Source organism: Chiloscyllium plagiosum, chromosome 15 (assembly GCF_004010195.1).
Source record: "Chiloscyllium plagiosum isolate BGI_BamShark_2017 chromosome 15, ASM401019v2, whole genome shotgun sequence".
Taxonomy (NCBI): Eukaryota; Metazoa; Chordata; class Chondrichthyes; order Orectolobiformes; family Hemiscylliidae; genus Chiloscyllium; species Chiloscyllium plagiosum.
Window position 1 is genome coordinate 49,614,479 of NC_057724.1, and position 6,827 is coordinate 49,621,305.

A 6,827-nucleotide genomic window follows, 5' to 3' on the forward strand; every position below is an offset into this window, starting at 1 on the left:
CACACCACGTCCCCAACTCACACCACGTCCCCAACTCACACCACGTCCCCAACTCACACCGTGTCCCCAACTCACACCACGTCCCCAAAACACATCGTTCCCCCCAAATGAGAACCTTCCCCCAAATCTCACCTTTTGTCCCCCTACATTTCATGCCATATCACCCAAATCACTTCCATATCCTCCCAAACTGTACTCCCCATTCCCCGAAATTAAATCTCATAAACCCACACCACCACCAATAATCACACTCCGAGGACAGAGAGAGCACGGGGTTAGATACAGAGTAGAGCTCCTTCGACACTCTCCCCCTCCCTCCCTTGCCCCCCTCGATGTGTGGTCCGGGCAGGAAGGGTTCTGTACGTACCGCACAATTGCAGAATCTTGTGGTCGAGCTCATCAAAGGCTCCGGGTAGTTCCGCTGCTGCTGTGTAGCTCTGGTGTAAACCGATGTGGCTCCAGCTGAGCGGGTTCAGGAGCGCCTGCACTCGCTTACAAGTCGCACAGATCTGGGACAGAAACCAGACAAAACAGGTCATCAGCTGGCAGCAGACCCCAGGGCACAGCGCTGGAGGCTGCCCTGGTGCCAGTCAGACCCGGGTGGTGGGTGGTGTCAGACCTGGAGCGGGGGGGGATTCAATCTGCTTTACTCATCATGTGAATCCCTCCACAGGGAGTTGGATGATTAGTTGGATAGAAATGGTGTGCAGGGATTTGTAGAGAATGCAGGAGATTGGCACTGGGTAACAATGCTCATGTGAAGAGACAGTACAGGCACGATGGGCTGATTGGCCTCGTACCAGACTGATTCAGCGGATGGCAGGACTGACGTATGATGGGAGATTGACTCGGTTAGGATCGTTTTCGCTGGAATTCAGACAAATGGAGGGGGGATCTCTGAGAGACTTATACAATTGGGCGGCACGGCGGCACAGTGGCACAGTGGTTAGCACTGCTGCCTCACAGCGCCAGAGACCCGGGTTCAATTCCCGCCTCAGGCGACTGTCTGTGTGGAGTTTGCACGTTGTCTGCGTGGGTTTCCTCCGGGTGCTCCGGTTTCCTCCCACAGTCCAAAGATGTGCAGGTTAGGTGAATTGGCCATGCTAAATTGCCCGTAGTGTTAGGTGAAGGGGTAAATGTAAGGGAGTGGGTCTGGGTGGGTTGCTCTTCGGAGGGTCAGTGTGGACTTGTTGGGCCGAAGGGCCTGTTTCCACACTGTAACGGGGGCAGATGCAGGGAGGATGGTGGGTTTGTCCAGGGTTCACAGTCTGGGGATTTGGCATGGACCAAATGGAGATGAGGAGACATTTCTTCACCCAAAGCATGGTGAGCCTGTGGAATCCATTAGCTCAGGAAGTAGTTGATGCCAAAACATTCAAGAGGCAGGTAGATATAGCACTTGGGGGGAATGGGATGAAAGATTATGGGGAGAAAGCAGGATTAGGCTATTGAGTTGGAGGATCAGCCATGGTGGTGATGAGTGGTGGAGCAGGCTCGAAGGGCCGAATGGCCTCCTCCTGCTCCTATAGAAACTTACAAGAAAATGCATGGCTTAGAAAGGGTGGATGCTGGAAAGTTGTTTCTGTCAGGCGGGGAGACTAGGACCCATGGGCACAGCCTTACAATTAGAGGGGGTCAACTTAGAACGGAAATGAGGAGACATTTCTTTAGCCAAAGGGTGGTGGGCCTGTGGAATTCACTGCCAGGGAGCGCAGTGGAGGCCGGGACGTTCTGTGTCTTCAAGGCAGAGATTGATAAATTTTTGATCTGGCAATGAATCAAGGGCTACAGGAAGAGTGCGGGTGAATAGAATTGAAATGCCCATCAGCCATGATTAAATAGCAGAGTGGTCTCAATGGGCCGAATGGCCGTGCGTCCACTCCTATTTCTTATGGTGTTATGGTCCTTGGAAGTTTTATAGGGCGGCCACCTTCCAGAATGTTGGGTCAGTTTCTGTTCCTCTGCCCAGATTACTGACACTTTTACAGGGACACTCGGACGAGCAGTTGTTTTCAATGGGAAAAGCTGGTGAAGACCCGATAACTACCAACAAGGACTCACTGAACACCCAATCCTCAGCTCACTCCACTATCTGATGTACTTTGAAAGCAACTGAGAACTTTAAAAGCGTCAGTGTTGGAACATTGGGAAGACAGAAGCCAATTTACACACAGCAGGCTGCCACATCTCCCCCCAGCAAGGTGGGAATGATCGAATCACCTCCTCTGGAATACTGATTCAGGGATAAATATTGATGTCGCAGGAGGATGGTGCCTCCTTCAGTCCTAGGTCAGTCATCTCAGCTCCAAGACATCCATGCAGGAGTTCCACAGGGTATCCTCAATCATTCCACCCCACTATGCCATCATTACCTCCCTCGTTATTACAGCCAACCTATTTGGGTGTTTTGACACATGGGCAGGTGGAACCTGGCTTACCTAGCCCAGAGGTAGGAACACTACCACCACACCACAAGATCCTAGTTCCCCAGGGTAGATATTTTTCGAAACAACCTGTTCAGAGAATCCATCACATGCTTCTGGGACCTGTACCTGGGCCTCCAGACTCAGAGATAGGGTCATTACCACTGCACCACAAGAGCACTAGTTCCTCAGGGGCGTGTCCTAGTCCCAACCATCTTCAGCTGCTTCATCAATGACCCTCCCTCCATCATAAGGGCAGAAGTGGGGATGTTCACTGATGATTACACAATGTTCAGCACCATTTACGACTCCTCAGATACTGAAGCAGTCCATGATCAAATGCAACAAGATCTGGACAATATCCAGGCTTGGGCTGACAAGTGGCAGGTAACACTCATGCCACACAAATACCAGACAATTATTATCACCAATAAGAGACAAACTAACCACTGTCCTTGACATTTACTGGTGTTGCCATCACTGAATCCCCCACTATCAACATCCTTGGGGTTAACATTAACCAGAAACTCAACCGGACTCACCAGATAAACACAGTGGCTATAAGACCCAGTCAGAGGCTGGGAATACTGCAGTGAGTAACTCACCTCCTGACTCCCTAAAGCTTGTCCACCATCTAAAAGGCACAAGGAGTTGGATTCATGTGGCACTACATATGACCTCACCACACTTCTGTATTTGTAAAATCTTCGTCACTGTCCTGTCTTGAAACCATCACCTTGATAACTTGTTATGGTCCCTCTACCATAATTAGTTTGTGTAGTTTTGGATTATTTGTTACTTTGGTTAGACCCTCAGCATGTGACCCTTACACCCATCATGTTATTCCAGCCGTTTGGTTTGTCTCCAGCACCACCTCATTTTTAGTTTTTTGTAATTATCTCTCCGTCTCAATTTATCGGTCATCCCTTCACTTGTTATTCAGCTGTTGACACTTTACTCACACCGTCTGACACTTTCGATCACCTGCAGAGACTTATTATTCAGTCTGGGTTGAGACCCCACTCACACCATTTGTACGATCTTTTTGTCTCCCTGTCGATACGCTTCTCTCCACTTCCCCTGCTGAAGGGGCTGCACTCCAAAAAGTTTGTGATTTCAAATAAACCTGTCGGATTATAACCTGGTGCCGTGTGACCTCTGACTTTGCCCACCCCAGTCCAACAGCAGCACCTTCACATCAAGTCAGGAGTGTGATGGCATACTCCCCACAACACTCAAGAAGCTTAACATCACCCAGGGCAAAGCAGCACGCTCTATTGGCACATCCACAAACATCCACTCCCTCCATCACTGACACTCAATAGCTGCAGCGTGTACCATCCACAAGACGCACTCCAGAAATTCACCAAGACTTCTCAGACAGCACTTTCCGAACCCATGATTACTACAAGCTAGATGTTCAAGGGGAACAGCACCACCTCCCAAACTTGGAAATATATCCCCGGTCCTTCAGTGTCACTGGGTCAAAATCCTAGAATTCCCCCATAACACCATGATGGGTCTACCTACAGCACATGGACTGCGGTGCTTTAACAAGGCAGCTCACCCCCACCTTCTCACATCCCAGGAACAGATAAGAAAATACTGCACTTGGGAGGTCAACAAGTCAAGAGAAGGTGGACACTGCAGATGCTGGAGATCAGAGTCAAGAGAGTGGTGCTGGAAAAGCACAGCAGGTCAGGCAGCATCCGAGGAGGAGGAGAGTCGATGTTTCAGCCCCTTCCTGATGAAGGGCTTATGCCCGAAACGTTGACTCTCCTGCTCCTCGGATGCTACCTGACCTGCTGTGCTTTTCCAGCACCACACTCTTCGTGGTCAGCCTGAATTACAGGATCCAGTGTCTGCAGCGGGGGTGTAGTTTTCAGTCTGAGTTAGATAGATTCCTGATGGTCAGGGCGGTGAAGGGATTGTCAGGCAATATGTAGAAATGTGGAGTTGAGGTTAAAATCAGATCAGCCACGATATTATTGAATGGTAGTCCAGACTCAAAGGGCTGAATGGCCTCTTCCTGCTCTTTGTTGTTATGTACACAGGTTTGTCTGTACCCAACAATGCCCAGGCTGAGATTCTCTCTGAGCTAAGATGGTATTATATCAGGGTGGGTGGGCAGTGGCCGGACAGTTTCACTGACCGAAGTCAAGATTAGGGTGTATCAACAAACCCATACTCACGTGTTTTTCTAGAAGGTTCAGCGACAATTCATCAACATTCTCCAGGATACCACAATAAATCTACAAAAGAGTAAATATCAAGGCAAAGGTCAACACACAAGGATGGTTTGGGTGACTACATGCATCAACAAAGGGTACAGTGTCAGGGAGCGACATAGGCTCGGACGTTACAACCGTAAGGTTTCCAGATGGAATTACAAAGTCAGCCCCAAGGCAGGGCTGCCATTGGTGGAGTGATTAAAGTGGGGGATTTCGGTAGGGACTGAGAGTAATAAGGAAAACCGTGGATTTCGAGACAATGATAAGAATTTGGAATCAGAATGGCTGGTGGACTAGAAGCAATGGAGAAGGTAAAGTTGCCTTGTCTTACCTGACTAATGGGGAAGTGATGGCCCAGCAGTATCATCGCTGGACTATTAATCTATTAACCGAGGGAATGTTCTGGGGACACGGGTTCAAATCCCACCGATGTGGAGTTTGAATTCAATAAAAGAACATTTGGAATGAGAACTCTAATGATGACCATGAATCCATTATTGGGAAACCCCATCTGGTTCACTAATGAAGGAAACTACCATCCTGACCTGGTCAAGCCTACTCATGACTCCACACTCACAGGGGTGGGGGTAAGTCTCAATTGCCCTCTGGGTAATTAGGGGTGGGTAATAAATGCTGGCCTGGCCAGCAATACCCTCATCCCATCAACAAATAAAAAGAAAAACACAGGACTGCTCTGTTAATTAGAGAGAGAGAGACAACTGGTGGGGGCTTTAACCTGAGGGTCACCATGCCTCAGGCGAGGGGAGGCTGAGACGGAGAATTCTTTATGGTCTTCAGCCGGTGTGGAAATTGAACCCGTGCTGTTGTCATCACTCTGCATCGCGAACCAGCCATACAGCCAACTGAGCTAACCAATGTCCTTAGAAAGGACCAACTTTGGTACGCATTGACAACATTAGCCTAGGATTATACAGCCAGGGAAATTACCGAGACACCATCATCATTGGAGCAGAGGAGACTGAGAAGGCAGACAATTGAGATGCATAAAAATAATCAGGGGCACATTTTTAGGGTAAACAGGAAGAACCTACTCCCGGGCATGGAGGGGTCAATGGCCAGGGGCATGGAGAGGTCAATGGCCAGGGGCATGGATTGAAGGGAAAGTGCCAGGAGGTTGACAGCAGGATGTGAGGGAAAAGCATTTGCACCCAGAGGGTACTGGGAATCCGGAACTGGCTGCCTGTCAGGGTGGGAGAAGTAGAAACCCTCATCACATTGACAAAGGATTTAGATGTGTACTCGGAATACAGGGCAATGGGCCAAGTGGAGGGAAATGGAATCAGAATAGTTATTGATCAGCACGGATATGATGGGCTGAAGGACCTTCGCCTGTGCTGTAGACCTCTGCTCATGGTGACTGGGCAACCCCTATTGCATTGGTGAAGTATTCATGATTGTGTATGATACTGGACGGCACCCAGCATGGGGTGACTGCGCAGGACAGACAGTGGCACTGGGTACAGGCACTGACTGACACACATACACAGACACAGACACACACAGTCACTCAGACAGACACACACGCACATTCAGACACACACACACACTCTGACCGTCACTCAGACAGACACACACAGACACAGATACACACACACATTCAGACACACACACAGACAGTCACTCAGACAGACATACACACAGACACTCAGAAAGACAGACAGACACACATACAGACCGTCACTCAGACGCACACACACATTCAGACACACACAGTCACTCAGACAGACACACACGCACATTCAGACACACACACACACTCTGACCGTCACTCAGACAGACACACACAGACACAGATACACACACACATTCAGACACACACACAGACAGTCACTCAGACAGACATACACACAGACACTCAGAAAGACAGACAGACACACATACAGACCGTCACTCAGACGCACACACACATTCAGACACACACAGTCACTCAGACAGACAGACACACAAAAAGACAGACAGACACACCGACAGACCGTCACTCAGACACACACACATTCAGACACACAGACTGTCACTCAGACAGACAGATAGACACATTCAGACACATACAGTCACTCAGACAGACAGACACACACACACAGACACACATACATTCAGACACACACAGACACTCAGACAGATACACACACACAGACCATCACTCAGACAAACA

At 49.2% G+C, this 6,827-nt stretch overlaps 1 protein-coding gene across 4 annotated transcripts in view; it reads left to right on the forward strand.

The window, feature by feature from the left end:
- The window catches only part of tenm1 (teneurin transmembrane protein 1), a 2,412,691-nt gene that overhangs the window by 845,846 nt on the left and 1,560,018 nt on the right, over nt 1–6,827 (forward strand). The gene's annotated exons all lie outside the window — the stretch shown is intronic.